The following is a 23,853-nucleotide window of genomic DNA, read 5'->3' as shown; positions in this document are numbered from 1 at the left end:
GTCCTGCTGGCTCTGGGGACCCCGCCAGTGACGATGCCAGAGTGTGGTGGGACGGTGTGATGAGCTGAGCTGGAGTCACCCTGGCTGCTAAATCCCCACGGTTAATCCTGGCATTGCTGGCCTAAGCCAGCCTCGGCTCCTCCCGGGGATATTTCCCGGCCTGACCTGCCTGGAGTTTTACCCAGCAGTGCCAACACCGTTTGTTTTGGTGAAATAATATTAGTGTGCCGTGGAGAACCGTGGTGAGGCTCGTTTTGTTGGGAGGAGTCTAAATTGAGCTCCCAAAGGTGAGTGGGCTCTGGGATGGCTTTCCAGCCTGGCCTCAGGTTGGTACTGGATCAGCAGGAGCCGTCTGGGATGGAGGGGCTGTTGGATGGGCTCAGCCATGGACAGGCCATCGGATTGCTGCCGGTGCTTGAGGTGCTGTGCTGGGAATCATGCCGGGCAGGTGGGCTGGGAACCTCCTACCCGACCCCTGGAGGTTCTCCAGGGTCATCCCAGCCTGGCAAGAGGTAGATGCGGCTGGACCCGGCAGTGCTGGCTCTGCCTTGCCGGGAGGAGGTAGCGAGAGCCTTTGTCCCCAGCTCCAGCCAGCGTTTGGGCGAGCATCTGTTGGCCAGATGTGCACCCGGAGGAGGGGGGTGACGGTGCGTGGGCTCTGTCCCTGCCCGGCAGCGACCTGCTGGGATGGAGCAGAAAGTCCTTGGGGAAAGCTGCCCCAAATGCCCTCTCCAGCAGCGTTTCCCTCCTGCAGCTCCGGGTGGTTTGGAGCCCAGGCACCCCGGTCACACCAGAGCCTGAACCCAGGGCTGTGTGTGGGAATGACTGCAGCACATGGTGACAGTGATGGAGCCGGGCCAGTGTGGTGACACAGCTCAAGGCCTGCAGGGACAGACAGACCCTGGCAGGGACAGACAGGCCCTGGTCGTGCCCCAGCAGGGCTCTGGTGCATTGCTCTGCTCCCACCAGAGTGGCACTGGCAAGGGGCTGCTGGGAACTGGTTCCCAAGCCGTGCTGTTCTAACAGCCGAAAGCACTTAGCAGGAATGTGCTGGGGGTGTGATGGGAAAAAGGAGTCTGGCTGGTTTCTGTATGACTGTGGCTAAGGGTTGGGGCTGTGTGAAGGCACAGTCCTGGCACCTGGAGGGAGCCAGCCCCTACCCCACACTGGGAGAGTGTCTTGGGGAGCAGCACACGGAGTCTCCTCCCCAGCCCTGCTCCCCTAGGGAGCTGCAGGGGGCTGCTGCTTCATCCCACTCACAGCTGCGGCTGGGGACTGCTGGGAGTGTCACTCTGGTCTGGCTGTGTCACCCACACCAGAGCTGTGCTTGGGGAAATGCCGTCATGGCACAGTAAACCCTGCTGTGCCGCGCTGGCAGGGACCAGGGGCATTAGCAGGGGAGGTGGGCACTGGCAGGGGAGGAGAGGGATAGCAGGGATATGGAGCTGCCAGAGAGGACACGGACATCAGCAGGGGACAAAGAAAGGAGGGGCTTCCCCATGCAGGAAAAGAGGTTTGGGAGAAAAGGATCACATGCGGGGTTCAAACCCTGCCTGTGAGTGGCATGGGGTGGTGAGGAGGTGGGCTCTGGGGTGCTGGGTGCCCTCCACCCCACTTCCAGCTCAGCCCCGTGCTGGGCTGCATCCCTGCCTCCAGGTGAGTGTGTGGGAGGATGGATGGCCCTGTGCTGGCCTGGAGCCTTGTCTAACGAGCAGGACCTCAGGCATCCCCCGAGGGGGAGCCCATCCCCTCCTCCATGCTCACCCGGCACAGCCCCTGTGCTGCGCCGTCCCCAAAGCTGCTGTGGGGAAGTGGCACCCAGGGCTGCTGTCCCCAGGGTGCCCGCTGGCAGCCAGGTGACACAGGGCACACGGGATGATGATAACGAGCTCGGCACGGCGCTGAGGGACAACCCTGGGCGCTAGCACAAGGGCTGGCCTTGAGTCTCTATTAATTAACATCCTCATTAAACAGAGTTAGCAGAAGGGCAACCAAACCTGCCTGTGGCCCTAAGGCGTGCTGTCACAGAGGGCACAGCCGTGTCCCCATCCCTGCTCGCCCTTGGTGGCACGGGAAGGTGCCAGCAAGTGATGCCAGGTGAGGCCAGACCTGGTGCGGGGCTGGTCCAGCGGCGACGCCAGCGGTGTTTTCCATGGTGGTTTCTGTGGGGAGTGGCCTGGCTTGGGGAGGATGGATTCTGGGGTGAGCTGCAGCAGGAACTGGAACTCCACAGCGGTGCCAGAGACACGTCCAGTCCTGTCACGGGGGCACCGCAGCCCTTTGTGGGGTGCTCGGCTGGGCGGCAGGGTGTCCCCATCCCGTGTCCCGTGTCCCAGCGTGGCGCGGTGGGCTGGGGCTGCCCCATCCCGCTGTCCCCGGCTGCAATCAGCGGGCTGACCCCGGGCTGACCCGGGCCCGGCCTGGGGCTGGGGCAGGATGCAGGAAGCGCCGAACAAAATGCGCTTCAGCTGAGCCGGATGGCGGCTTCGCCGTGAGCGCCGCCGGCCAGCCGTGACCTCCCGGCCCGCACAGGGACACCGAGGGGACGGGGGCTTGGCAGGGGAGCTGCAGCACCTTGGTGCTGGGGTGGGAACCTCCATCAGCACCCAATCCTGGCTGCTGGGAGAAGACCCAGTTCACACCCACCTCTCCATGGTGGGATCTGCTCACGTTTCCTTGGCAGGGACACAGTGCAGGGGGCTGTGGGGACAAGCCAGCCCCGGTGCCAGGTGTGTTAGAGCCATCCAGCATCTCCAACATGGCTGGGCCATGGTGGATGCTTCCCAGCGTGTCCTGGGCTGAGCTGACACCAGTTTGGTTGGGGTTTTGGCAGCCCCACAGCATTTGGATGGGACTGATGCAGGTGTCCTGGGGGTCCCCAGGCATGGGCAGCTGTGGGGGATGCTCACTGTCACACATCTGGCTTGGCTCAGGCCGGAGCCTGGGGCTGCTGCGACAGCTCAGTTGGGACCATTAATCTAAATAAGCCTCCCAAGTTCTGCTCCCTGCAGCTGGCCAGGTGACCTTCCCTGTGTCACACACATCACAGCAGTTTTCTAGGCCAATTTCCAGCCTAGGCTGAAGTTCTTCCAAGAAGTTGTGGAGTTTTCGAATTTGGGCTAAGGATGCCTTGTCTCTTTGCACATTCTCCACTGGGAATGAGCTCTGTGTTGGCTTCTTCCCCACAAACATCAAATGCCAGGGTGTGGGACAGGGGAGGAAGGTCCCACAAGTTCTGTGGGATGCTGGGTTGTCTCTGCGCCAGAGCAAGGCTGGAAAGGGCTTTTCTCAGGGAAAAGGACCCATGGGAGATCCTTTATCCATGATGAAGGCTTGACATCTGCATCACTTCACCTCTGGGAATTCCAGAATTCCTGGCCAATCACCACACAGTGAGATCTCCCCATGCCTGAGCTGGGGCAGGAGGATGTTTTACCCAGCAGCATCCTTGGAAAGGACTTCGTAGGTGGAAGCTGACACCCATCCCTGCATCCCACCAGCCCACCCTGGGATGAGCTGTGTCCCCAGCAAGAGAAAGCTGCAGCTGCAGCTGGCCAAGGGCCCTGGCTGGCCGCCCTGCTGCGGCTCTGAAGGAGGCTGGGGATGTCACTGCAGCCATCACAGGGTGGTTTCTGCACAGAAACTGCCTCAGGTCCTCCTGCCCTGGGAGCACCACCAGGCCTGGCATCCTGCCTGCAGCTCCATGGTGCTGCCTCCAGGGAGAAGCTGTCTCGGTTTGGGGTCTCAGGTCCCCCGCAGCACCCCACGGAGTGGGGTAGTGGCGGCTGTGCTTGCATAAAGGAGGACACACCTCTTCCATCACCAGCTCCTTCAGCCCCAGCAGAGACCCCCAACACCAGGGCTGCAGGCAGCCAGGACCATTTAGCCCGGTTGAGCCATGGTATTCCTCTTTTTGATGCTGATCAATGCCTGATTATTCCTGTTGAGCACGTCGGGGCTCCCCGCTCCGTGCCCACCGCAGAGCCCACGCCGAGCCCCGGCACCTCCCGCTCCATCGGGGGCTGGCTGCTGGGCCAGCGCCGGCTCCAGCACTGCGTCAAGATGTTTTAAGGCCAGAGCAGTCAGGATTTGTGAGAAATAGGTCGGCCTGTGACAGCAGAAGGAGGCTACTCAGTGCAAGGCGCGGTGTGATCGGGCGGGGAGGCAGCGGCTGCGGGAGCCTTCAGCCCTTGGGTGACGATGTGCGGACTGAGCAGGGCCTTAGCAGAGGTGACAGGTGGCACCAGTCCCAGCTGGGGCTTTGCAGCCTGCAGCCTGCCTCGCTTTTGGCCAGCCATCGGTGCTGACAGCCCTGCTGAAGCAGTGGCCTGGGGAGTTGTGTCTCCCCCACCAAAACGCTGTGAGGGGACGTGGTGCTGGTGGAGATGTCCCCATGGTACCACGGGTAGTGGGGACACAGGAGCAGGCTGCCCTGTCCTTGTCCCCTCAGCCAGTCCTGCAGCCCCCCTTGTGCCTCTGGGGAAGGAAGGATGCCTTACCCACTCCTGCCTTGCCTCTGAGCCCCCTGGACTGGCTTCTCCTGCTGTTGGCTTCTCCTGCAGCTGGCTTCTGCAGCCCCTCTCCCTGAGCACAAGCAAGCCTGGGGCAGATCTACCAGGAATGGAGGAGCTGCTGCTCGGTGTCTTGTTGGCAAACTCATGAGCCAGCAAGTGACTAAAGCAGGTTCCACTAAACCCAGGATGGGTGCAGGAACAGGGAAAGCATGGATAAGACCTCCCAAATCATTGAAATGGTCCACCTGGTCCCGCCTGCTTTCTGGCTTTGCTTGTTCTCCTACTTCTGGTTGAAGAGGAACAGTGATCAAGGTGTTCCACAAGGCCACCTCCTGCCATGAGGATTCCCTGTGGACAAGAAGACAACAGCAGGACAACGTTCCCCTCTCATCCCTGCACTTGCCAGATCACAACAACATCTTCCCCTGGCAGAGCCCTGTATGATCCAGGGTGTCTCCAATCTCCTCACCTTCCCTTGCCACTGAGGTGTCACTCTCTTGTCTTGGGTGGCTTGGGAATGGGCAGGGGGTGATGCCAGTGCCCACCTGCCTTCCGTCCTGGCAGCTGGGACTGCAGCAGAGTCAGCCAAGCCCACCCCAGGAGCCAAGGGCTGACACCTCCATCAGTACATCCTGCCTGACCTTTACTGTCATTAATGTCAGCATTTTTCCTCACGTGCTGGCCCCGTGCTTTCTGCAGCTCCACCTGCTGTGGGCAATGACACCTCCAGCGGGGGCAAGGTCATGACCCTGCCCACCTTCAGCAGAGCTCAGTTTCCAGCTCTGGGAGTGCACTGGGCAGGAGACAGATGCCCGTGAAGACCTTGCAGGTCCTGCACTTCTCTCTGGCAGAGCTGGACCCCGGCAGTGAGGAGGAGTGCTTGGCACAGCTCAGCACCTCTCAGCTGTGCCCTGTCGCCCTCTGGGCATCCTTCCACCTTGCCTTCATGGGCACAGGTCTCCTACTGCCAGGTGACCTGAGCACCAGCCAGGTGGGAGATGGAGTCTCCCCCCAGCAAGACTCTGACTCCCTGAGCAAGACACACCCTTCTCTTCACTCCAGGCTTTTTCTGGTGCTTTTAACCTGAAGCAGGTGGGGCAAAACCAGCCTGGGCCAGATCCCACTTGTGTGCTCCCCACTCCCTGCAGTGAGGGATGGTGCAGGCTCACACTGAGCCCCAGCTCCTGCCTCTGCTGGGCTGGAAGGTTTGCTGCCTTGCCGTGAGTCCTGACATTTCTCCACTGAGACAGTCACAGGGGGAGGTATAAATTGGCTTTGCTGCAAGTGTGTGTGTGTGTGTGTGATGGGGGCTCCATGCCCCCAGCTCCAGCCCATGGAGTGCCTCAGCTGGCTGGTGGCCCTGTCACCTCTGCTGGAGCAGGGTTTGGCCGTGGTGCCTTCCAGAAGAAGAAGGAGCGTGGCAGGGGGGATGCTGCAGGGCAGCTGGGGAGGCAAAGCCACTCCTGGGAGCTTGGGGCCGACCTGGGGGAAGGGTCCAGGGCAGGGCAAGGCATGAGGGGATGGAGAGTGCACAGGGAAAGAGAGAACACTCCTCCTTTAGGCAGAGGAACAAGAGAAAAGGGCAGGGGAAGAGGCTGGAAATGGGGGTGGGAAAGGAACACCGCAGAGATGGGACTCCTTGGAGAAAGCACAGTCTGTTGGGTGGGGGCAATGGTGTATGTCTGGGTGCTCCCACATCCTCCCTGACCTGAGCTGGGCCATCAGGGACCCACATTTAAGCCCCAAGAGGCAAGATGGGGCAGCAAGTCGGAGCTGGGCCTCCAGAGCAAGCAGTGCCAAGGGCTGTGGGATGCCCACAGGCATCCCAGTGATGGGTGCTGGCCTGCTCCCACCCTGGGGACACTCTGCATCCCAGGCCACCTCCCCAGCACCGTGCAGAGCTGCCACCTCTGTCCCCACACCTCCATTTTCTGCCGTCTCCAGACAAAGTGACCGCTTATCCGCTTGGATTTCAAGCTGTGTGCTCAGCCCCGCGCTCACCCCTTGGGCTGGACACGGGCAGGAAGAGGAATGCGACCAGGCAGGTTTGTGCAAACACAGGCACTGCGTGGTCCCCCTCGGTCTTTAGTCTGGTAAGCAAAATCAGCATCTAATCCAGATCAAACAGGACTTTAGCTCCTGTCAAAGGACTGATCCCCTATTCTGCCCAGGCTGTGGTATTTAAAGGGACACGGCCAGGTTAAGTATGGCTGGAAACAAAGGGTTTGTGAAAATCATCATCATAAAAATAACAACAACAAAAGCTGGGAAAGATTAGTGGGAAGAGAGACTATAATGAAATATAACTGCCAAAGAAAACTGTGGTTAATGGAGACATCTCCCTAGAGCATTTGAAACCTCAGGTAGTGGAGGAGGAAAGAGATAAGTGAAACCACTCAGAAACCAGCAGCAAAACAAACCAGGCTGTTCCTGGATCAGGGCAAGAGCTCTCCTCTCCTCTCCTCTCCTCTCCTCTCCTCTCCTCTCCTCTCCTCTCCTCTCCTCTCCTCTCCTCTCCTCTCCTCTCCTCTCCTCTCCTCTCCTCTCCTCTCCTCTCCTCTCCTCTCCTCTCCTCTCCTCTCCTCTCCTCTCCTCTCCTCCTCTCCTCCCTCTCCTCTCCTCTCCTCTCCTCTCCTCTCCTCTCCTCTCCTCTCCTCTCCTCTCCTCTCCTCTCCTCTCCTCATCTCCTCTCCTCTCCTCCTCTCTCTCCTCTCCTCTCCTCTCCTCTCCTCTCCTCTCCTCTCCTCTCCTCTCCTCTCCTCTCCTCTCCTCTCCTCTCCTCTCCTCTCCTCTCCTCTCCTCTCCTCTCCTCTCCTCTCCTCTCCTCTCCTCTCCTCTCCTCTCCTCTCCTCTCCTCTCTCCTCTCCTCTCCTCTCCTCTCCTCTCCTCTCCTCTCCTCTCCTCTCCTCTCCTCTCCTCTCCTCTCCTCTCCTCTCCTCTCCTCTCCTCTCCTCTCCTCTCCTCTCCTCTCCTCTCCTCTCCTCTCCTCTCCTCTCCTCTCCTCTCCTCTCCTCTCCTCTCCATCCCCATGCAGGAACCGGACGCAATCTGGGGTAATTGGTTAATTTGCTGTCCAGGCTGTGATGGGAGCACTCTGGGCCGCTCTGGGTGTTGGGGCACAGCCCCCCGAGGCTCCAGGATGCCTCCCCAGACTGGCACAGCCACAGCCCCAGAGAGGATTTAGCCACCCGACTTCTCCTGACCTTAATAACTGGTGCTGACTTAACCGGGAGTCTGGTGGCTAAATCCCGCGTGAGTCTGGAAGTGTAGGAGTCAGTGTCACAAGTAATTTATTCCATGCATCTCTCAGCCTCCTAAACTTGGGGAAGCCAGTTCTTAGCACAGATCCTGGTGCTGCCACAGCCCTGGTGGAGCAGATCTGCAGCAGATCTTTCTTTCTCCTCTTCCCTCTTTCCCTCACAGCTGCTGGAGAGCAAAGCCCTGCTCAGGCCCTTCTCCTTCTAGACCCAGCCAAAGCCTCTGCTGCCCACAGAACCTTGGAGCATCATCCTTCAAGCCATGGACAAGTCCCAGGTCAGCCATCTCCAAAGTGGGGCAAGATGCCCCCAAAACCATGACAGTCCCTCCAAGCAAGGTCTGGCTCACACATGGGCTCTGCACATGGATGCTGCATCCCGGGGACCTCAGGCTTGCCCGCTGGATGTTGTCAGTCCTGTGTGGCCCTTCTGTCTCATCCCAGACCTCTGCTCTGGGGTGTTGAGGTTGGAAAACCAGAGGCAACCCTTCAGCTGGGCTCTGTGGGGCTGGAGCTGGGTGAGTGTGGAGGAGTTATGCCCAGGGAAAGGGAGGGCCAGGCAGTCCTGTCCATCAGATAGAGTGAGTAGAAGCCTTTTTTGAGGGTTCTGGCCCTTTTCATAGCCAAAGGTCTGGAGGCTGGTGGGGCCCCACTGAATAGAGCCCTCAGGCAGGGCTGTCCACCCCTGGCACCCTCCTCCTGCCGGGGGCTGCAGCCCCCTGTGCTCGGGGCTGGTGGATTCCTCACGCCCACATCCCTTACTGTGCTCTCCATCGTGACCAAACCCCGTGGCCTGGATCCTTCCCAGGCATGACCACATGTGGGTTAGTCCCTCTCCTTCAGCGTCTGCTCAGACACTGCCAGCAGCCTCTGCAGGCAGGAAAGCTCTGTGAGGTGCAGGCAGGCACCAAAAGGAGGACTGGGGCTGGAGGGAGGGTTTTCCAGCTTGGCTGGCCTCGTCCCTGCTGTCTGCAGCTCGGGATGGATCTCCATGGCTGGGGAGTTCAAGCTGGGTTACAGCCACTGCCACAGCCTGAACATCACATTCATATTCCAGTCACAGTTTTTGGGCATCTTTGCTTTTCTTGGCAGTGTCAGAGCTCCAGGACAGCAGGGAAAAGTGGGAAATGGACCTCACTTGCCATGTCTCTGCTGCTTCAGCTGTCTCAGAGGAGTTTGCTGGTTGTCCTGAGTCATGTCTGCACCAAGCAGAGCTGAGCTGACACCCAGCACAACCTGGGCTGGTGCATTTGCTGCCTGGGAGCCTGTTTTGTTCCTCCCACAATCAGGTCACAGCCTCTCCCATGTGGGTGAGGCAAGTGCTGTGGGCACAGGCAGGGGTGGACATGCCTTTGCTGCCCAGCACAGAGGGTTGTCAGCCCAGCAGCAGCTGCAGGAAGCTGGGGACCTGCCCTGGGGCTTTCCCTCTGCAGCTCTCTTGAAGGGCAGGCACAGGGTTGGCACCCTGCCTGGTGTCCAGGTGCTCCTGGGCGGGTTCCACCCAGGGCATGTGGGACAGCTCGGGAATACGGCTCAGAAAATACCCAAGCCATGGTGGGACATGAGCATTCTTGTCCTTTTCCTCCCTCAGCGTCCTGTGGATTTCCTCAGTCCCAGTGACATTTCTAGCTTTCGCTGGGTGTCTCCTGCCTCCTTCTCCAGCTGCCTCTGGAGTTCTGCTGGGAAATGAAACCCTTCTGATGGTGTGAGGTGCTGCAGGGAGCTGCTCTGTCCGCAGCAGCATCCGTGGCATCATCACCTCTCTGTGCCCCCAGGTGGGATCCAGGAGGCTGTACCTGCCTGAGCAAGGTGTGAGGTAGGTGAGTTCACACTAGAGTTTGAACTGTCCTGCAGGTGCAGCTTTCAAACCTGGCAGAGAGAGATTAGGGGGAAAAAGAAAAACAGAAAAAAAAAAAAGAAAAAAAGAAGAAAAAAAAGCCAGAAAAGAGAAAACACAAGCATGCCACCTCCATCTTGCAAAGTCCTTCAGTCACATCACCAGGGGTGGGAGCATCTCATCCCCACAGACCCTGGCTGTGTCCTTTCCCTGGGCATTAGCTGCTGGGCACAGTGATGCTCCCCCATGTCCATCTTCACGGCTGCCCTCTGCTCGCTGAAATATCCCAGTTTTCCAGAGGCTGAGCAAATTCTCTGGCATTTCTGGGCTGCAAACGACTCTGCAAACAACTATTCCCAGAGGCTGATAATTCCCCCAAATGCATGTGCAGCTCCTTGGGAAACGGAGCAAGGCCCAGCACAGCCATCTCATTCCTTATTCCAGGCAAGGCAGTGGGAAAGCTTCATGGTCCTGCTTGGTGGGCAAAGCTCTCTTCTCAGAAATGAGTTTTTGCTTAAATTTTGGAGAGAAAAATGTTGTCTGACTCAGCCACAAAGCATGGAAAATTTCAAGCAGACACTTGATGTGTGGCAAAAAGTATCCTTGGGCTGGGAGAATGAGTGGGGTTGTATTGTTTGGGTTGTTAAATCAAAAACCCAGGGGAAAGAAATAACTTTGGGTCAACCTAAAATGAACTGTTCTAGATATTCTTTCTGAAACAAAAAAGTGATACTTTGAACAGCAGGAGGCCCTTGGTTTTATCCACTACTGATACAAATGGCTTTTCTAGATGGCAAATGAAAAGTGGGAAAGTTCCTCTGATACCAGAGCAATCAAAAATAAACACTGCTCTTCCCAAGGTAACAGATGCTCTTTGTCTCTTCAGATGGAGCCCAAATTCCTCAATCACAGAATCACAGAACCATGGAATACCTTGACCTGGAAGGAATCCATAAGAGTCATTGTGTCCAACTCCTGGCCCTGCACAGGATATCCCAACAATCCCATCATTTGTCTGAGAGCACTGATCAAGCACATCTTGAACTCTGTCAGCCTTGTGGCCGTGACCACTTCCTTGGGAAACCTGTTCAGTGCCTGTGGGACGAGAACCTTTTCCAAATTTCCCACCTAACTCTCCCCTGACACAGCTCCAGCCATTCTTCCAGGTCCTACTGCTGGGCACCCGAGAGAAATAATTAGAGCCCCTCTGAAATTAGAGATTTTGGTGATCTATTAGGGTTAACGATTCCATGGGGATTGTGGATGGATCCATGCTGGGATCTGCCCTTCTGCCATCAACACCCAGAGCATATAGAGTGCTGAGCAGCCTTTGCTGTGTGTGCTGCCACTGTCCTGCGGGGCTGTGCAGGGTGTGATGGTGGCGTGTCCTCTCACCAGGACAGGGGCTGGTACTTCTCTCTCCTGGCTTTGCCCACAGATCCAGCTCTGGAGCTGGGAAGTGCAGGCCGGTGGGTGGGATGTGGCTCTGGCTGAGGCATGGAAGGATGCAGGACCCTCACTGGGAAAATGTCAGGGTATGCAGTCCATGATTTTCCTGCTTGTGCTACCTGGAATGTGTCTCTCCACCACGACAAAGGCTGCAGCACAGACACCTGGTGCCTCTGCACGCCCTGTGCTGCTGCTCCTTGCCGAGGCAACCCGCAAGAAGGCAAGGAACTGGAGCAAGTCCCCCCTTCAGGAGGCCACAACACCCCCACTCCTCCTGAAGCAGGCTTTCCAGCCCAAATTCTGTGTCTGTTTTGAGAGGGTGTGGTTCTGGGCTCCCATGGAGCCCTCATCCAGGCACGATCTGGCTCACTGGGGAGAGAATTCTGCCCTCCACCTCCCTGTCCTTCTGCCTCAGCTTCACAGCTTGCCACTGGGGTTTGGCCAGGGAGACATTCAAATGCCCCCTCTCACCTTTCCTTAGGCAGGACTGAAGCCCCAGAGCCTCTCGGGGTGTCCTCCAGGTCGGGACAGCCTCTCACCCCGTCCCCTGCTCGGGGGAGCTCCTGCAGCTGCCCCGCTTTGTGCTCGGCTTCCTCGGCACCGCTTACGCAAGAGGCTTTGGAAACGAGACAAAATTACAGCGGGAAGAAATCACGGCACGGCTCTGGTGGGAAAAGATATTATCCCGCGTTGCCAGCGAGACCGGCCGTCGGCAGGTAGGGCCCGGAGGAGCGCTGCGCGGCACGACGATGGCTGATAAGATGCCGGGTCCTGCTCCGATGGCCTCGGGAGAGGGAAGCGCTGCGCTGTGAAGCTATGGAAACGGCCAGGCCGGGTGCGGAGCGGTAATTGGGCCACTCGCATCACCGCAGGTACGGCGGCTCTTTGTGTGCACCGCGCCGCAAAGAGCGCGCCTGCGGGAAGGGCCGTGGAAAAAAGTTGCTCCGTTGGAAGCGCCGGCTCCGGCGGCAGCTGCCCCCGGCCGTCCCCCCTCCCCGGGCCCCCGCTCTGCCTTTGAGTCACCTCGGCGGCGTGACGGCTGCATCCGCCCCGCGCCAAGGTCACGCTTAAAAGCATTGGACATGGCTGGGTGCGGAGGTGGGAGAGGCGCTGCACAAGTCGCATCGCGTTTGAAGGAGTTGCGGCCAGGGCAAACCTCCCCAACGTGCCCTTCGAGGAAGGGGGCTCCCGCCGCCTTTCATTATTTGCCAAGAAACGTAAGCCCAGAGGTCCGTGAAATTGTCAGGATGTGTGAAATCAGGCACCGCCGGGCAGCTCTCCTGCACGACCATTTTAAATATTTAACACGTTGATTATACAACATTTGTATTGAAACGCTGGTGTGGGCCCAGACCCGGGCTTTGGGGAGGGGGGCAGGGGGAGGATTTGGGATTTGGCCACCCTGCCCTGGGCTCCTGGCAGCCGCAGCGGCGGCGGGGGGGCGGCGGGGAGGCTGTGCGGGAGGCGCTCAGGCGGCGAGGCGCTCCTGCTCGGGAGCCTCCGAGTGACAAACGCGCTCAGGAGCAGGAATTCATTCCTGTAAATATGTTTGCATTATTTATTTTAAGCATTTTTATAAATCATAATAGGAGAGACATCTGCTGTTAAAACTGCAAACTGCATTCATGCCTAGGGCAAGGCGGGAAGAGGCTTTTCCCCGGGAAAGCCTGGGAAAGTTTGGGGAGCACCGCAGGGTTTGGGGGGTGGGGACGGGGGGAAAATGTGCGGGGACATTTTCTTGATGGGAGTTAAATATACCCTTTCCTTCCCGGGGGCTTTATTTAAGTCCTTCCCTCCTCCTCCACCCCTCTGGCGTTTGACACCTTTTTTATATGGGCTTTATCATGAGGATGGCATCTCCCTCTTGCCTTCCTGATGGCCTGAGAAGCTGGGACCAAAGCATCCCTCTCCTCTGCAGAGACAGGCGGGCACATGTGGGTCTCGGTGGGTCTCGTTTCCCTTGGGTGCAGCGGAGAGGTCCGCAGGGGGATCCAGCACCGCTCAGTGATGGCACAGCACAAAAAAAAAAAAAAAATCCCCAAAAAACCCCTCTCCCCAACCAGGTGGCATCTGCAGGTCCTTGGGAGCCGAGAGCTTCTGGAGACGGCGGTGGCTGGTTCTGGGTGAGGGGAGGAAGCTCTGGGTGACTCTGACTCACCGCTCCGCAAGATTAATTGCCGGGCGTTGCAGGAGGTTTATCACTGCCACCCGCGCTCGCCGCGGCTGCGGCTCCCTGTGCCCGGGGAGCCGGGGCGAGGAGGGGCCGCTGGCACCGGGCTGTGTCGGTGGGGCCGGCCCGGTCCTGCCACGGTGGATATCTCCCCTCCGCACGCCCCGGGAGCAGCCCCAAACTCAGACACCCCAGGGCGCGGGGGGTCCCGTGTGTCTGTCCTGAACGGGTCACGCTGTCCTCTGCCCCAGTTCCCTGCCCCTCGGGGCAGCTGTGTTTGAGCCGGGCTCTCGCTGCCACGCTTGGCTCCTGTTTTGGAGCCGTTCTACCTCGCAGAGAGGCCTCACCATGGGAAACTGGTGGCAAATCCACTCATTCTCCAAGCCCCATCCAGACTTCCCCTCCATCCTGATATCCTCAGCCATCCTGTCCCGCAGCACCGACAAGCTCAGCAACTGTGATGAACAAAATCTTTTGCATAATCAATAATTAATGTCTGGGGTTTCCAAGCAGCTAATTAATCTCCTGGTGAATCATGGAAAAAAAAAAATGTTTAGGCTAAATGTAGGTGTTTTCAAGCCAGGTGAGCAGAGGTTCACGCTCAGCCCAGGCTCTTCTGTTAACCCACATCCATCCCTGGAGAGCTTCTTGCTCCAAGTGATGCTGTTCATTGCCAGAGTGTGGACAATATTGATCATAAATATTTGCCTAATGAGATCATATCTGCTTTCCTGCATATGCAGTGAGTGACCTCAAAAGGCCCAGCGTCCTTTGGGTGAGCTCCCAACGAGCTTAATTGTCTATCTGAGTCTTGCAGCTCTGGAGGTGACCTGCACTGGGCTGTGGGGAGGGGTCAGGTCAGTCCCAGCACCACTGGGATTACTGGAGGCAGGGACCAGCCCTTTGCTGGGCCACAGCAGAGCCTTTTAGCCCAGAGCTCCCATCAGGAAACTGGGAAACACAGCACAGAAATAATTCAGGTTCCAGCCTTAGGCAAAGATTTGAGAGGACTACTCTGGTCACTGGTTGCAGATTTGGGGAATATCAGATGCTTCATTCACCTCATTCCCCAATAAATTCTGACTTGGGAAACCTCTGCTAAGTTCTCTAGAAGCTTCAGCAGCAGTTGTACTCAGGCATGGCAGCCCTGGGCAAAGGCTTTGACCTAATTTCAGAGAACCTGGCGGGTTGTAAAGTCCCCAGAGCAGCAATTTCTCTCTGTGACTGTCGGGGAGCCTGTGTGGTTCTCCCCTGCTGGAGGCCTGTGAGCTCTGGTGGGTCAGTCCCAAGGCAGATCTGCAGCCACAGCTCCTCGCTGGTGACCAGGGACAGAGCTTCGCATCTCCCATCAGGTAGGTCCCTGACAAATGTTCCTGGGCATTGGTCAGGTCCAGGCTTGCTGCAGTCCATTTCTGGGTGAGCAGGCTATGAATTCATTCTCCCCAGCTCGGGCTCTTCAGCTCATCCCAGAATAGCCAAGTCAGTGACTCGTGGCTCATTCTGAACGATTGCCAAGCAGCTGCAGCTGTCCTTGACTTTATCTTTGCTCCAGTGTGGCTTTGCCCAGCTCCACAAGTTCACACTAGGAGACTCCACTCCCCCTTCCCAGAATAGAAGACATCCAGGGCCCAGTGTCAGCAAGTTTAGCAGCTGTGGGAAGTGTTATCCTTTGAGCAATCAGTAATTAGCCTGGTTGAAAGGCCAGAGTCCTCGTGGCTAATGAGTAGCTCGAGATGAGATCTACAATCTCCTGACCCTCTTTAAGTCCTGCTGGTGACTTCCAAAGGCTTCCTGCATTGCTCTCACCTTTATGCCAGCTCCCAATGGCTTTCTGTCATGGGAGTTGGTGCTCTGCAGTAGACCCAAAGCTCATGGTCACTCTTGCCTGGTCACCTCCGGTAATGTCCTGTTCCTCCTCACCCTACCTGCCCCCTACACTGCTCCTACCCACCTGTGTCCATCACACCTCCGACATCCCTGCTCACTGCCCGTCTCCAGCCTGCCTGTCCACGCCTGAGCTGCTGTCCCTGTGGCCAGGGCTGAGGGGACATTGGAGGGTCACTGCGGGAGGCAGAGGGAAATGGCTGATGATGGTTGATGATGGTGATACCCAGATCTGCTCCTGATGGATGGAGCTAACTCCTGCGCCTCCAGCCCCTCTTCATCTTGCCGTCAGCCTGGAAAAAGATATAGCTCACGTCCTAGAGAGCTCACCTTGACCAGGTGAGCAATGATTTTTTGGGGTTTAGCTCATGCTGAGGGTCTGTGAAATCAGCACAGGGCAGAAGGGTCAGCCAGGGGAAGAGGTTGATCATCAGGCAGAGGCTTTTCTGTGCAGACACTTAGTGCATTCAGCCACTGGTGCCTCAGGAGCAGCATGGAAAATGAAGGCACAGTGGGATTAATGGATTTACCTGAGACCTCTGGAGCCTCCTTTTCCCTTGTTTTACCTGTTAAGTATCTCTGCTTCCCTGCCTTGCAGACAGCAGCTTCTTTTCCTTCAGAGGTGTTCCAGGCTGGGAATATTCACAGCCCTGTGTTATCTGGTATCAGCAAAGAGATGGGAACATCTTGGACTGAAGTCAGTTGATTTATTGTCCCTGATACTTAGAGCTGCCCAGAGTATGATGGGATGGGATCTTCTCATTTACTGTCCCTTTTAGTGGGATTGAAGAGGGTCACGAGAGTTTGAGGTGGTTCTCATTTTTTTTTCTTTTTTTTTTTTTTCCTGAAGGTAGTTCCTCCCCTTTCCAGGATCATGAGAACAGCAGTGGGAGATTTATCCTTGAGAAGGGAAGGATTCAGAGGGCTCTAAAGCAGCGGTGCAGTACCTGTGAGGAGGTGTTTGAGAAGACAGCCAGACTCTTCAGAGCAGTGTATGGTGAGAGGAAGAGACAACAGGTATGAGGTAAGTTAAGAGCAGCTCAGACTGATAAAGACACACGTTTTTCCATGAAGGCAGCCAAGGATCAGCAGCTTGCCCAGGAAAGTTGTCCTGTCTCCATCCTCTGACGTTTTCAAGACTCACTGGACAATGAGTCTTGCAGTTGGCCTTGCTTTGAGCAGAAAGTTGAACTAGAGACCTCCTGAGGTCCCCTCTGACCTGGGAAATTCTGTTGCTTTGTGCTGAGGTCAACATTCCAGGACTGCTCCACTTCCCCACACAATGAACTGCAAAGCAGTTTTGGGGTTCCTGAAGGCTGGGAGAAGGTGGCTGAACATGTCTAAGGCCATGGATCACCATGCACTGGCTTCAGAGAATCATTTAATGAAATCCTGGAATGGTTTGGGTTGGAAAGGACCTTAAAGCTCTTCTCATTCCAGCCCCCTGCCATGGCAGGGACATCCTCCACTAGATCAGGTTGCTCAGAGCTCCCCCTGTTCTGGACCAGGAGATGGGATTTGATGGACTCCACACCCCATCCGTGGCGTCTCCTGGGCACGGGTCCCATCCCAGGATCGTCCCAGGTATTGGAGTGAAGCAGAAGGAGAATCACAAGGTCTGGCAGCTGCCCAGCTGTACCTGAGCCAAAGGGAGCCAGTGGGATGGCCAGAGATGCCCTCCCTGCTGTGCTGCAGGCCACTCTGGAGCACTCAGGGCCTTGGGGGACCAGAGGGAGGCTGCAGTGGTTGAGTCAGTGCCTCTGAGCTCAGACTCATAAAAAACCTGCACACCACAGTGCCTGATGTGCAGCACAGCCACAGCCCCTCCCTCCCTGCTTTCTGTGACCTCTTTGCAAGGCAGCTCTTGGCACGGAGGTTCCCATCCTCTCCAGATCTGCTGGCTGTGGCAAAGCAAGATTGGCTCTGCACAAACTCCCCAGCTCCACATGCAGAGGAGACGGGGAGGGCTAAAACTGCGGCGTGCTGCTTGTTCCAGTCAGCAAGGCAAACCTCACCTGGGGGATGCTCAGGGTTCCTTCAGCTTGTGCAGCTCCTCCCTTCTAGCTCAGCTCCCCCCTCCCAGCTCAGCTCCCTCCTCCCAGCTCAGCTTCCCTTCGGGATGCACGCTGCTTTGAGTGGGGAGTGCCAGTTCTTTAGCAACTCGACGTCCAGAAAAACCTGCAGTCACAAAACTAAATATAGCCAGGAGAGGCCATGAATATGGTGACGCAGTCTGGAAGTGGTTCCTGGCTGTTCTCCAGCAGCTGGGAGCAAGGCAAGTGGCTTTGGCTTTTTAGGGGCAGTGGTGTGCAGGGGAGGTGGGGGCCAGGCTCAGCAGCACGGTGGGCTCAAGGGGGGACTCCATCGTCCTGCGGCTGTGAGCACAGGCTGGTGGGGTGAGGCAGCAGAAACGGTGTCACTTGTGGTGTTTGGGGCTGGGAAGGAGTTTCAGTGGTACAGAGACCTGGTCCAGGATTCACTCAGCTGGAACTCCCTGGAAAGGTGGGACTTGGAGGAGTGCTGATGTGGAGACTTGTGACATTTCCCTCTGTGGTTCAGGACCTCCTTTAGCCCTTAAACAACTCCTGTGAGGGGCTGTGGGCTGTGGGCTCATCCCCTGGTTTCCTCCAGCCTGAGGACTGTAGGGTCTCCTGGGCTGCAAGACCTCCCCAGAAGGGATGCACAAACCATCACCTCCACTCGTGGCTCCATCAGGGCCAAACCAGGAGGAGCAGAACACAGCAAGGAGCCAGGGAACCTCAGCCCCCCACCGACACACTGCAGGGAAAGCAAAGTGCTGGAGACCTCAGGCTGGACACCGGGCTCAGCCAGAGCCTCCCTCCTGCTCAGGGAGGTAAAGCTGCCTCTGGTGGAGCTGGAATGGACTCACTGGGGACTGACACCTCACTGGGTGTCACATTTATGCTGAAACACACTGGGGGTCAGGCTTGGCCACCTCTGCCCCACTGACAGCTGCTGGAGCATCCCCAGGCCAGACCACGGCCACTGTGTCCTTCCTCTTACCCCTGTGACAATAAGAGCTCTCCATAAAGGAAACAAGGAAAAGGAAAGGACATCTCCAATCTGGCCTCCAAACTGGCCCTCAGAACCTCCCTGCTGCAGGCACAGCGCCCCATGTTGGGTGGGATCTCTGTGTCTGTAGCTCCTCACTCAGAGCCTGGTGCTGCTGCCCCTGAGCCCAGGAAGCTCCCAGGGCTGGTCATGCCATGTGGACAAGGTGCTCTGCTGGCCAGTGGGACCTGTAGAGCTCTAGCCAGGACATGCTGTGGCCCTGCTCATGACCCAGAGCCACACTCAGAGCCTGGCTGCTGAGTGGGAACCTCAGGAGCCATTTCCAGGGTGAATTGTAGGTCAAACTGACAGGATTCTGCCCACCCAGCCTTTTAGGGTGTGCCCGAGGGTGCTCACCCTGGTCAGACCCTCACTGTGCGCTCCAAAGAGGGAAATCTGCCCTTGGCCCTTGCTGCAATGTGTCCTCATGGAGGGATCCTGCAGAGAGCCAGGGAAACAGTCCCCACATCGAGAGTGTGCTGGGAGCTGCAGTCATCACCCCATCATGTCTGGGTGTCCAACCTTGCCTGCAGCTGCTTTCCTTGGACAATCTTTGCCACAATTAACAGATTGATTTTAACTCTGGAACCTACTGATGGGGAGCCAGAACCACCTTCTGGTCTGCTCCACTATTTTTCTGAATGATTCTCATTCCCAAAAATCCGAGGCAAGGCTGGAGAGGACAGCAGGAAACACGTGCCCCTGTCCTGGGTGGTTCATTGTGTGGACAACCCTGGAAAGCAAGGCATGAGGCTGGTTTAATGCACCACTTAGAGCTTGCCACATCCCATTCCCTGACCGCAGGAATGGTCCTCCTCACTGATGTTGGGGTGTTTATGGTCAACATTTTGGGGAAAAGCATGGGAGAGGTGAGTGACCTGCACCTGCCCGTGGTGACAGATCTGCTCACCCTCCCCCAAACTCTGTCCCTCTCCCCACCACTCTGCTGGATTCGGGTTTACCCCTTCCCTGCCCATGCTGAGATGCAGAGCCAGCCTCCTGTACATCCAAATATTAATCTGTAGGTTTCAGAGAGCTGAAGGAGCAGAGAGAGCCACAGCGGGAGCGCTCGGAAGCAGACGGTACTGCTGCATGGAAATCTATGCCCAAATGCTCCATATCATATCATACAGCATATGTCTAGAGACAGGCCAACAAATTCAGACCTGAAAATGTGTATAATTGCCAGGCAGGACTTTGAGACTGAAAGAGCTTCAAAGAAAACACAATTCCTATGTGTTGAGAGCAGTGTGGTGGCTCTCCAGGAGCTCCGTTTAGTGGGACAGACCCTCTCCTTGCACGTTACTTTAGTCCTAGCACAGCCTGAAGGTCAAACCCGGCTCACTCACTTGCACCACTTCAGTTTTTGCTGCTTTGGCTCAAAACCAGAGCTTGCTGGTCTTAGCACAATCTACAGTACCACAGAATCATGGAATGTCCTGAGCTGGGAGGGACCCATAAGGACTATTGAGTCCATCTCCTGGCCCTGCACAGGACAGCCGTGAATGAATCACATCACAATTCTCATATGATTCCATCCGTTTTTCCATACAGCTCTTTTTGCCTTTTCCTACTCTCTCTCTGCAGCTGTTTTCCCAGTCATTGCCCAGAAACTGCCCTGGAACAGTGGAAAATGCTGTTGCCATCAGATTTTGCCGTGGTCAATGGCATGTGGCCTGGAGCTAAAGGGAGTCCCCCCAGCCACAGTGACAGATTCCCTGGAGAGCCAGTGCTCTGCCCTCCCTGGTTTCCAGCACAGGTCTCCAGGCAGCAGTGCCACCTCCCTCTGCTGTCACACACTCCTGTCCCCGTGGTGGGCACCACCTTGAGGGCAGCCAAGCCTGCAAGCAGCTTGGGGGTGGCATTTGGTGGCCTGAATGACTTGTATGGGCTTCAGAAGTGACCTGAACTGTGGTGTGACCTGCCCAGGGGGTGGCAGGCTGGGTGCTGTCCCTCTGGTAACACAGGCACCCTGCCAGGGCTCCTGCCAGCTCCAGCTCCAGAGCAATGCCTGGGCATGCCCCAGGCTGGGAGTCACATCCCTCTGCGGGAAGGTCAGTCCCAGTGGGAGCGGGAAACCTCATCCCAATTCCCTCCACACCTCCCATCCTCTTTTCTCTGTGGGATCTCCTCTCCTAGCCCACCCTAAGCCCTGTTGGCAGCACCACCAGCCACATCCCTGCAGCATCACCTCCCCGGTCCCAGTCCCCCATCCCTCATTTCCAGCACCGTGGGGAGCCTTGGGGCTCTCCCTTGCTCTCCTTCTCTTTCAGGAGCCAGGTGAAACCCAGCAGTTTTTAGGATCTGTGTTGGCAGAGAAGAGCGAGCAGATGGTGCCCTAAAATCCCCGCGCCCCGAAGAGTGAGCTAGTGATCATTTGTGAAGCTCTTGAGATCTATTTTTTTCCCAGACCCTGCTGAGCCTGGCGAGGACTGTAATTGCAGCCTGGACCGGCTGGAGAGGGCAATACCCGGATGGGCTCCTCGCCTTTCAGGCTGTAATTGGGCCCTGGCGATACAAAGCACAAAGCTCCTTTCCTTCCTGTTTGCCGGGCTCCCTCCGTGAAACCTTCCCCTGCCTGTGCTGGAAAATATGTAAATACCAGGGCATGGGAGAATTGCTCCCTCGTGCCTGCGTCACGTCTGAAATACCCATTAAAAATATATGTTCCAAAAAGAGCACCTCTGCACCGAGCACCAACTCTCCTGGCAGCGGGGGCTGTTTGAAGGGAGCGGGAGGGAGCACATCAAAGGCAGGAGGGACGGCGCGGCTGTCCCAGCGAAATTAGCGGCGAGGTGGGGGTTTGGGAGGCTCGGCAGGATCAATAGGACGAGGTGGAAATGCCTGGCAGTCACGCAGGAGGTTGGGATTCGGCAGCGGGGTCCGCGGTGCCGTGCTGCGGCTCGGCTGGCTGTGCCAAGCCTGGGGAGGGATGCAGGGAGCCGGGGAAGGGGGATGCGAGGAGGAGGAGGGAGAGGGGCTGCCGGGCCACGGGCTCATGCTGCAATGAGCAGGTTTAATGAAGAGCCTTGAGGACATCATCTCCCCCGGCAGCAGCGAGATGGGGCTCTGGTAGCATCACCTCCCTGCCCCTGTCTGGGAGGTCCTGTCCCAGTTTGGGGTACGGTGGGACCGGTGGGGAGAGCAGGGAGCGCACACACATCCTCCTGGCTTCTCCTCTGCCTCACGGCCTTGGGGCCTGGGAAGATAATTACACATAAATTTCGTTGCAAAATCTCCCCTTCGGCAAGACAGGGGACAATAATTTGTCCCAGAGAAGCCACGTGATGAAGGAGCTTTTCTGGGCAACGTGACAGGGCTTGGAGGGTCCGGGAGGTGAGGGCTGGTGAGGCTCTGGTCCCGGTCTCCTCCAGGAACACCCCTGGGGATGTGCCTGGGGCTGGAGGAGCCACGGGGCTCTCAGGCTGAGCACTGGGATCTCTCACAGCTCCAGCCGGTGAGAAAGGGCAACCCACAGAGACATTTTCTTCTTCTTCAAAGGAATTCAGTGTTTGGCTGGAGCGTTCAAAGGAGATTTAAAAAGAGAAGATAAAAAAGAAAGTTAAAAGCTGCCCAGTGAGGGGTGGAAGCGGGAACGTGGGGAGAGATCAGGGGCAGCGCCGGCAGCAAAGCAGTGGCAGGACACGGAGAGAAGATGAGGAGAGCCTTCATCCCACAGCTGCCCGGCCAGGGCACGGATTCCCATCCTCCAGCATCCGCATCTGCCGTGGCCATCTGCAGGCTGGGTGTTGGCATTTCCAGAGCCCTGGAGAGCCGTGGCTCTGCGGGAGCGGTGGGGCCGGAGGCAGCGGCGCCGCCTGACCGCGGTGCGAGCAGGAGCCGCGCCCGGGGGAGCGGCAGCGGCGCGCTGGGAAGGGTGGGATGCAGCAGGGACGCAGAGCAAGACACCGGGAGGGAAAATGTTAATCAACTGCAGTGCCTCCCTGAAAGGAGCCAAATGTAAATGAGATAATTAAGCTATTATTTAAAGCCGGGAGACGGTGGGGACAGGCCCGGGGTGGCCGGACTGCATTTTAATCAGCTGCCTGGCTGGGGCTGGGGAGCCCGTGCTGGTGGTGCCCCTGTCTCTGCATCCCTGCCTCTGATTCTCTGCTTCTGCATCCCTGCCTTGGCTGCCAGGTTATGGAACAGCCCTTCCGTGAGTCACGGTCAACCCTGTCCCCGCTGCCCAGCCACTGGCGTCCCGTGTCCCCAGGTATCCTGCCAGGTCAGGGGGCAAGGGCGTCCAGTGTGGGGCTGTCTACACCTGTGTTACCGCCCTTCTGTGGGGTTTTGTTTAGGCTGCAGGAGCCCTTCTGGTGGCTCAGTTTACCTGCTCTCACTGCTTTGGATATTAAAAGCTTGTAATGAGAATAAGCAGTGCTGGTGAGGATAAATCCACCCAAGGAAAAACAGAATTTAGATGCCCCAGTGGTGATAGCCAGACGGGCTTTGGGAGCCTTTTTAACTGCCTTGTGTGGAGTTACCAGGTGACCAGAAGAAGTCTAAGCAATTGCTCTGTGGCTCAGTTTCCCACCTCTGGAGGCAGTGCCGAGGTTCAGAGATGCTCTCAGCACAGTGGGGGGTTCCAAGGTCACTCGTGAACTGCCGTGAGCCAGCAAATGGGGCAGAACAGAATTTTCTTCCTGCATTTCTTTGTTTGGATCAGGGATGGAAAAGAAAACTATGTCCAAAGCCAATCACGACAAGGGGTGTGAAGTCATTTTGTTCCATGTCATCAGACCATATTGGTGGTGGAAGATCCGGCTCCTGGAAGCAGAGACCTCTGAGCAGCAGGGGGAAAATGAGTGGTTGTTCACTCCTTTTCTCATGCATCAACTGGGATCTATCTGAAACACAGTCAGTAGGGGCCAGGTTCAAAGCAGACCCGAGGAGATGTCTGTTCCATGGAGCATCCTCAAGGAGAGCTCCACGCCGCACGGGGAGCAGGTGCTCCCACTTCGCATGGGAGGTGTGAGAGTTCAAAGACACACGGAAAAAGCCCATGGAGAGCTCTTAAGGAGAAAGGCAGCACCTCTCTAGCTCAGCAAACCCTGCTCCATGAATGGCTGGAGATCAGGGGAGCAAGCAAATGTTACACATGCCAACCACATTTGTAATCGCTTCCGCAGGCACCTGGCACCGGCCCCGATGGAAAAGGGGGATCAGGTTAGATGGATGCCTCTTGCCTCTCTACAACACAGCCCTTATCTTTCAAGAGGCTTTCTTACTGTATGGTTAAATGGTAAATTAAAAGCCTGATCCAGAGTGGCTTTCAAGTGCCTTGCTCTTATTTAGGGACCTCATTCCTGCAATTTCCATTCCTTCACAGACCCAGACCCTTAAATCCTAAAGACACTTCAGAAAACGCTGTCCAGCATCCTATCTTAGCAAAGGACTATTCCAGCTAGTCCACGGACCTCTGAGCATCCTGCCAGTGATGGCAGCCGACCCCTGGTGATGTGTGGGCTGGTCCTGTGCCATGTCCCTCCCGGGGCTGCCAGTGATGGTGGCAGGACGCTGTGGAAGGGTTTGTTTTCCCAAAGCACACTGCTGGGGAGCACCACGCTGAGCCACCTGAGCATGAACCCAGCCTCCCACTGCTGGGTTTGCCCAAAGCCACAAGGTTTTTTTCCCCTGCTCTCCACCCAGGCAGCCAGGCTGCAGCTGC

This window comes from Sylvia atricapilla, chromosome 14 (assembly GCF_009819655.1).
Source record: "Sylvia atricapilla isolate bSylAtr1 chromosome 14, bSylAtr1.pri, whole genome shotgun sequence".
Lineage (NCBI taxonomy): Eukaryota > Metazoa > Chordata > Aves > Passeriformes > Sylviidae > Sylvia > Sylvia atricapilla.
This window is presented reverse-complemented; position numbering follows the sequence as displayed.